Genomic DNA, 9195 nt, shown 5'->3' on the forward strand with positions numbered 1-9195 from the left:
ATGTGTATACAATCTATTAGATAATAATGCGTATCGTATTCTCATTTGAAAGAATAATCGTTTAGTTTAAAACGGGAAATGGGTAAGCCTGGCCGCTTTTATTCAACGTGTCGCTTTTGCTAATATGATTGAAATTATTTGTCAAGACACAATAGATGCTTGATATAGGCTGATTATAAAATTAAGCAAAACTAACTCGACCGAGCAAAGGATTGAATGAGCTATGGAACTAAAGGTATTTAACGACGAAAGAGAGAATGAATGTTAACAACTGTCAATGTTCTTATATAAATTTTTTTTATTAAATTCATATTGTTTTACAAAAACTACTTGTCTTTGTTTTGACAATAAATCCTGGCATTCCGTAAAAAAAGTTAGAAAACGAAAAACCCGCACGATCACGCACGATAAAAAACGCAAACCAATTTTCCTGATACACGCACGATCCCGCACGTTACACGAACGATCACCCACGTTACACGAACTATTTAACACGATTGGCTTGTCAACAATAACGTTGTTACCACTGTACATCCCTTGAACTGTGTAAATTTTAGGTCCCCGTACAGGCTATACTCGCCGTTTGATCTCAGGAATTTCTTCTTAATTGTTCAATCCGCTGCATATTTCACAGACAATAAGAATGGGGTCCGAGGTTCATTTTCACAAATTTTCATTAGGATTGAGTGCAGGGCTTGGGAGTTATAATTTTTTTTATAGTACATGTCAAACACGACAATTGAAACTCAAATGCCAAAAACTTCATAACTCTGTTATTAATGAACGCATTGGTCTGGTAATTAGTACAGTAATCTAGGATGGTAATTGGTTAAAATTAAAGGTCGAAGATCAAAGATCAAGTAAAATCGGGCCAGAAAAACTAAATGATTTTATGAATTGGAAGGGGGGTCGGTCGTTGACTGCTATATTAAACGTAGAATATTAAATTCTAAATATCACATATTACACAATTTCTAAATAAAATACATATGTTAGAACAATATATAAGCGTTGTTTGAAAGATGTAACTATTGATTTTTTTTACATTTATTTATTCTTAGGCTCAAACACTCATAAACGGGTGGTCAGTTTTTAAACCTTGTCGCAGTCACCCGTTCGTTTGTATAGTTACGTGTATAAACTTCGGAAGCTTTTCTTAATCCCGACAGGCAACAGATTTGAATCAGTATATAGACATGCACAAAAAAAGGAAAAAGTACACCATCTTTTTTAATAAAAATGACTTTTTAGCGTTGACTTCCATTCAGTAAGAAGACAATCATTTAACAATGAATTTCAAATTATTTGAATCCATAGACATTATCCCGTGACTTGATATAAAATATGTATAATTTTTGGACGCCAATGTACATTTAGCTTCTATCAAATTTACTCCACGTTACCTGTACTAGTTCTTATTCAAATGCTAAAACATTTGTACTTGAGAGAGAGAGAGAGAGAGAGAGAGAGAGAGAGAGAGAGAGAGAGAGAGAGAGAGAGAGAGAGAGAGAGAGAGAGATTACATAGCATTTTATAATGTTCAGGAAATCAATATATAAGCAACCTATGTGAATAAACGCATGTATACATGCATGCGTTTATCTATATATGGGATTAAATACTAAGCAGTCCTCCTTTTTAAGCCGAGTAGAATAACGTGGGTGCATTGCTAAATGTTGTGTGCATACAGTCATTGAGATGGCGGCATTTCTTTGATGCCGGCAAAGCGACCCAGCGAACTCTAATGCGATCGAACTGCAGGGGCACTTCGGCGGCATGTCTTTGATGTCGGCGATGCGACGAGCGTCGTAATTTAGAGAGCTGCTGACAGAAAAGAGCTCTATATTTGTACTAAAAGAAGCCGCTATTTTTTTTTATTTATGACAAAAATAAAACGGAAAACATTCAAATCCATCATTTTAAAGATAAAATCATTAATCAAAACACAAATGAGAGAGAAAAAAGATTCGACACTAAGGGACTGAACCCGGGTCGCCTGGGCACAAGTCCACCACTCTAACGACTGAGCTACGCGGACCCTCGCTTCAGAACTTTGGAGTCCAAAATCTCAAGAATGCGTGGATTGATTTTAAAACGAATTTCACATTCTGAAGTTTTGAGAGCGTCTCTATAGAATGAAAAAATAAAAAAAAATTCAAATCCATAAAAATTAAAAAATTAAGGTTTTTCATTTCCTTCCAGTGACGACCGGAAGTGACGGCGGACGTTCGGATATGCGAAGGGCACTGCGGCCGTTCACTCTCTACCTTCTCTGAAAATTTGAAAGTCCTATCTTGAATACTTTTTGAGAAAAATTGTGAACAAGCAATAACATAAAATCTTTAATATCTCGGTACCGGAAGTGATGACCAAAAACATCTCGTGTAATTTTCTTACAAATTTTGTCATGAATAAGATCTGAAAGTTTCACGAAAATCGACTGAAGCATTTTTGAGAAAACGTGACAGAAAAAAAAAAATAATAATAATAGAGGAAAAGAAACATAGCAAAAACAATAAGGTCTTCCGTTTCCAACGGAAGAACTTAATAATAATAGAGGAAAAGAATCAAAGCAATAACAATAAGGTCTTCCGTTGGAAACGGAAGACCTTAATAATAATAGAGGAAAAGAATCAAAGCAATAACAATAAGGTCTTCCGTTGGAAACGGAAGACCTTAATAATAGGGAAAAAGAAACCGAACGAAAACAATAAGTAGACACGATCTCGTTGCGAGCAACGAGGAGGTCTTCCTTCCGATTTTTAGAAGAAAATATGACATCATCGACTTTGATTTTCGACAACAAAACATGATATGGAAAAAGGTATGAAGTACTAATGCTTTATTGCATCGCTTTTTATAAGTTCTATTACATTGCTTTTTTAAATGCTTGAATTTCCTCCAATTTAGATTGAAAAGATTACTTTTGCTTACATTTTGGTCCCTAAAAACCTGAATTGGGTAACGCAAGAGAAAATCATTATATTGTTGGGATATAGAAACGTATTATACCTAATCTAGCATTAATAAGCTTTCACAAAATGGCTCTCATTAAGGATGACGTTTACTCAAAATGAAAAAAAATTCCACTGATGATAATGAAAAACCAACTATTGTGTGTTATAGGCCTTTTATTGTAATGTTAATTTTCATTTTCAAAAATGTAGGTCAATGACCTACTTTTTGAGTTAATGGCCATTGTATATTTTTGGAAAATTAAAGGAAAATCACTTAAAATTGTACACTATGATTGAGATTTTTGTAATTGTGAAATTAATACAAATTGCTCAACACTTTTGAAAACAAGATACAATTTATGAATGGCAGTGACACTTAATACATACAAAGCATCAAGTTTTCCTTCACAAATTTTATGAATATTCCAGTCCGAATTTCCTCTATCACTTTTCAAATTCCTACCCATTTTTGATCCATTTTTACAAAAAATTGAATGATGATAATACAAAAACATTTATAGTAATAAACTTCTTATATTGATCTTATTATGTTGGCATATAATTTATATGAGGTCAATGATCAAAATTTTGAGATATGGTGTCTTTTCTCGTTTTTAAGCAAATTTCAATATTTTTTAAATTCATGCCATACGGTTAGGCTGTTTAGAATTAATTCTACGTTTAACGTTACCCGCGCGCGTAGGTTTTGGCGAAATCGTCGTTTTGAAAAAACAAACAAATCCGGATTTGAAAAAGTCGTTCCGGTTTGGGTTTTCATTTAGCGACTGAATTCTACATCCTGTATGAGAGAAAAACATGCTCAAAGACAGCATTGAGGTATTCAGTTTTCACAATACGAAGAACATGAGAGTAAAAAAACCAACAATAATGGATCAGACAAACACATGATCGAAGTTGGCAGTAAAAATCTTATTCGAGATTGTTTAATGTCGGTTGTCAAGTCACAGAGCCTGAACCATGCTGAACCAACTTCCGCCCAAAAAGGCAAAAACGAGGTTTGTTGTATATATTTATTTATAAGTGATCCATTTACAGGTGAAATGACTACCCATCTTATTTAACAAAAACTCAGAAGGTGTACGGTTAAGTTATTTTTGCATTTTTTTAAGAAGGGGAAAGCTTAAGCAATTTCTTACCACCGCTTTACTGAAAAGATATAAAAAGAGTTTAAAAAATTATACCTTTCTCCATAGACTTCAATATTAGCTCCAAGATGTGATAAATTTTTTCCTTTTTAATTTTTGTTCAATTTCAAAGGTGAATGATCCAATAAAATCATACAAAGATTTCAGTGTTCGAACTACCAATATTTGGTTTTAAATATATAATAATTGTGGATGTATATACCTTGAAGTGAAGCAATGCATTAAGTCAGCATAATATACTGATTTAGATAAGAGTTTTGACACGATAATGACTGCAAATCCCTTTCATTTGAAATGTATCTACATTTTTAATAACATGTTCAGGAGTAATAATTCATTCTTTCACAATTTATAATAGGAAGAAACAAACAGGAGGCCCAACTAAAGTGGAAGAACGGAGAGAAGTGGAATACACTTGTAGGGTGGCAGTTATTTCAAGAACCCTGTCTTGAGTTCTTAGAAGTAGGTACAGTGAATCTTACAACACAACTCTGATAAGTTAAATTTTAAAATGTGTCATTGTGAAAATGTATGAAATAATATTATTTTGATTGTAGATAATCTGTGAATCACATGTGTTGTGCAACATTTTCCCTGAAAAGAAAAAGTTTTCCCTTTGGTTACTATGTTGATTTAAATCCACTGGATGTACCACTTGATGTGCTTGCAAGTCACTCCACTTCTCGTCCAGTATACATGATGTACCCACAGAAAGGATATAAACATAAATTACACAAAAGTATATGCTTTGAAAATGCAAACATTAACATGGACTGAATCTTACCATATGTATTATATGACAGTGATGATGTATTGATAACTGAATGGGTGACTTTCAATAAATACACACCTGTTTGAAATTGTTGTTTGTTTATTTTTTTCCTCCCTCCCTCGTAGGTTTTAAATTTTTATGGTACGTTAAACGTAGAATTAATTTTAAACAGCCTTATTATAATGAATAAATGAGGTAAAACTACCAGAAAATATGCAAAATTATATAGACTAAAATATAAGATCTTAACTTTTAATATTAGAGTACTTGCAAAAATGTTTTAGCAGAAAACAAGATCTACAAAACTTAGTCCGAATTTCCTCTGTTTGGCTAAAAGTCTATTTTTGTTTTGGCATAATTCCATAATATAGTAGAAATATAGAATGTTTTGTCAATAATAATTCATTTCCCAGATACTTTTTGTGTTTTAAACAAATTTTACTCATGAAATTGAACTTTATAACAATCCGAATTCGAGAACTCAAACCCTGAGTAAACAACAACCTTAAAGGGCTATAGATGAAAATTTTAGAGCCCTTTGATCCCTTAATTTAAGAAGCCAGCCCCTTTTTTCTTGAAATCAAATGGAAGGACTTTTAATTCTGAAAACACTTTGTCAACAAGTGTTTAGAAATTCGTTACCGTTCTGGAGATATCTAAGAAAGAAGGTTTAATGGGCCGATCCCTTATCTCCTTATAGGGGCCATTTAACAAAATTTTGAAGATTGCATATGTTTTAAAACATTAATTTGAACAACTTTTGTTCTGTATTGCATTTAAAAATGTTTTACCTTTCTGAGAATTGGATGATCGAAATTTTGGACTTTTGGCCCGTAAAAACCCTTAATTACGTAACACATGACAAAATCATTACATTGCTTGGATAGATAACTGTGAGGTAAACATATTTGCTTCTATAATATTTCACAAAATATCTCTCAGTAAAGAGCTACAGATTAAAGAATTTAGAGCCCTTTGGCCCCTTAATTTGAGGGGCCAGCACCTTTTTCTTGATATTAAATGAAAGGTCATTTAATTCTAAACAAATTTTGTTCAACGAGTGTTTAGAAATTTGTTACCATTCTGGAGATATATGAGAAAGAAGGTTTTAGGGGCCGATCCCTCATCTCCCTATAGGGGCCGTTTAACATAATTTTGAAGGTTGCATATTGTTAAGAACATTAAGTTGAACAACTTTTCTTCTGTATTGCATTACAAAATATTTTTCCTTTCTGAGATATGGGTGATCGAAATTTTGGACTTTTGGCCCCTTAAAAACCCTTAATTACGTAATACATGACAAAATCTTTACATTGCTTGGATACATAACTGTGAGATAAACATATTTGCTTCTATAACATTTCACAAAATATCTCTCAGTAAAGGGCTACAGATTAAAGACTTTAGAGCCCTTTTGTCCCCTAATTTGAGGGGTCAGACCCTTTTTCTTGATTTCAAAGAAAAGGTTTTGCAAATAGAAACTTTTTTTTACATTACATGTCTTAACAAAATATTTTTCAAAAAAAAGATAATTAAAGAAAACAGAAAAAATCACGTTTTTTCCATCTCAATTTTCGGGTCCAGGCGAGCTTCGGCGCCTTTCAAGACAAATCAAAATGAAAATAAAATTACAAATCTACAATCTTTTGTCTACTAGCCCTGAAAGTTTGAACTCGATATCTTTTATAGTTTAGGAGAACGTAGAGGGACAAGCGACCCCTCTAAAAATCGCTAAAACGTCAATTTCTCATAAACTGAAGTGACGTCATCAATAAAATGAAAAACCTATAAGGTTTAGATCATTATCTATCAGATCTGAAAGTTTCATGAAAATCGGTCGAGCCGTTTCTTAGAAATCGCTTGCACAAAATTTGTAAGAAAAAAAATAAAAATAACAAGAGCAAAGCTCGTTCCAAAGCAACGAGTGGGTCTTCCGTTAATGTCGAAAGTAAAGCTAGAAGTTCCTGTAAGAAGCAGAGCTCTTTAACCAATAACTAAAGTAACTAAAATAAAAAAAATGAAAAAATCGAATTATTCCTGGTACGACTTAACAAAACCCGAATGATTTTAAGTACGACTAAACAAAAACCTTTTTGACTTCAAGAATGACTTAACAAAAAAAATCCGAATGTGTTTAAGTACGACTTAACAATTATTTTTGGTACGAGTATTTTTTAAACCAAGGACGCGGAAACAAAATTTCCGGAAAAATCAATTTTTAAACCCCAATATCTCTGTAATGCATCGTCCGATTTTCAAACGGATTTCAGTTTCGTATTAAGCATAACCAACATTACAAACCCAATAAACATTTGAAATTGAAACGAAAAATTCGAAAATTCGAAAATTTTTAAACACTTCAAGTTTGGACCGGAAGTGACGGAAACTAAATTCCAGCCTTATTTCCAAATAAAATTGATCAATGGTCCGACACAGAAAATTCCAAGTCAATATCTTCAGGCGTTTTTGAAAAACGCCCTGGACAAAATCACTTTTTTAAAATTTTAAAATTGACGTAACGTTCAAACGGAAGTGACGTTGTAGTTTAAAATTTAACATCTATTAGGGATGACAATGCTTCATAATCCCTGAACGTTTCATATAAATATGTTGAAATTTTTTTGAGTTATTAAGCTTTAAAAAAGTCAGAAAAATAAAGAAAAAAAATTATAACAATAACTAGAGCAAAGCTCGTTGCAAAGCAACGAGTGGGTCTCCAGTTAGTGTCGGAAGTAAAGCTGGAAGTTCCTGTAAGAAGCAGAGCTCTTAAACCAATAACAAGAGTAACTAAAATAAAAAGATGAAAAAATCGAATTATTCCTGGTACGACTTAACAAAATCCGAATGATTTTAAGTACGACTTAACAAAAACCTTCTTGATTTTAAGAACAACTTAACAAAATAAAAACCGAATGTGTTTAAGTACGACTTAACAATTACTTTTGGTACGAGTTAATTTTACTATAAACATTACGCTATTTTTTAAACCAAGGACGCGGAATCAAAATTTCCGGAAGAATCAATTTTTAAACCCCGATATCTCTGTAATGCATCGTCCGATTTTCAAAAGGATTTCAGTTTCGTATTAAGCATGACCAACTCTACAAACCTCGTAAACATTTGAAATTAAAACGAAAAATTCGAAAATTCGAAAATTTTAAAACACTTCCGGTTTGGACCGGAAGTGACGGAAACCAAATTCCAGCCTCATGTCCAAATAAAAACGATCAATGCTTCAACACAGAAAATTTCAAGTCTCTATCTTGAAGCGTTTTTGAAAAACGCCCTAAACAAAATCACTTTTGCAAAATTTACAAATTGACGTAACGTTGAAACGGAGGTGACGTTGTAGTTGAAAATTTAATATCTTTTAGGGACGATGATGCTACATAATCCCTGATGTAAATCCGTTGAAAACTTTTTGAGATATTAAGCTTTAAAAAAGTCAGAAAAATAAAGAAAAAGAATAATAATAATAAAACTAGACACGATCTCGTTGCGAGCAACGAGGAGGTCTTCCGTCCGATTTTTAGAAGAGGAAATTACCTTGCCTTTTATCTTCATCAACGAAACATATCAGGAAATGCAGATGTGATCTAAAAGAGCGATGGATGAAGGATTATACACCCCGTTGGATCCCTAATTTAGGGACCAGCCACATTTTATTTCATATCAAATAAGAGGTCTTTTGATTTCGATACATTTTGTGTAAAAAGTTTAGAAATTTGTAACCGTTCTTGATTTATCTGGAAGAGATCATGGGAACGGATAACAAACAAGTTTTGGTTGCAGATTGTTAATCACATTTTTTAGCGTATTTTGTTCAATACTGCTCCTTAGAATTGCTTTTTTTTTAATTTTAGGACATTGATGATAAGTTTGGACTTTTGACCCCTTAAAATCCCTTATTACATAACATAGGAGTAAACAATTTTCATGTATAGGTACATAACATTTCGATTAACATAATTGCTTCCGTAATGTATTACAAAATATTTCACAATTAAAAGTTATGATTAAAAGACTTTAGAACTCTATCGGCTCCTAATTTGAATAGCCAGCCCCTTTTTCGTGATATAAAAAGAAAGCTCTTGTCATTTTAAACACATTTTGTTCAACAAGTATGTAGAAATTATGTACCGTTCTCGAGATGTCTGGAAGAGATCGTTTTAAGGGCCGACCCTATAACTCCTTTTAGGGACCGGATAACAAAAAAAATTTGGTTGCAAACTGTAAACGATATTATTTGGAGCATCTTTTGTTCAACATTGCTTTTCAAAATTTCTCTCCACTTTCAGAT

The 9195-nt window shown here is 32.7% G+C and overlaps 1 long non-coding RNA gene across 1 annotated transcript; it reads left to right on the top strand.

Moving 5' to 3' along the window:
• The first annotated feature begins 3827 nt into the window (after positions 1 to 3827).
• On the top strand, positions 3828 to 4985 carry LOC136276436 (uncharacterized). The gene is made up of 3 exons (XR_010714877.1): positions 3828 to 3973; positions 4482 to 4585; positions 4681 to 4985. It is a non-coding gene; the product is annotated as an uncharacterized lncRNA (long non-coding RNA).
• Positions 4986 to 9195: the final 4210 nt, after the last annotated feature.

Source organism: Magallana gigas, chromosome 6 (assembly GCF_963853765.1).
Source record: "Magallana gigas chromosome 6, xbMagGiga1.1, whole genome shotgun sequence".
NCBI lineage: Eukaryota > Metazoa > Mollusca > Bivalvia > Ostreida > Ostreidae > Magallana > Magallana gigas.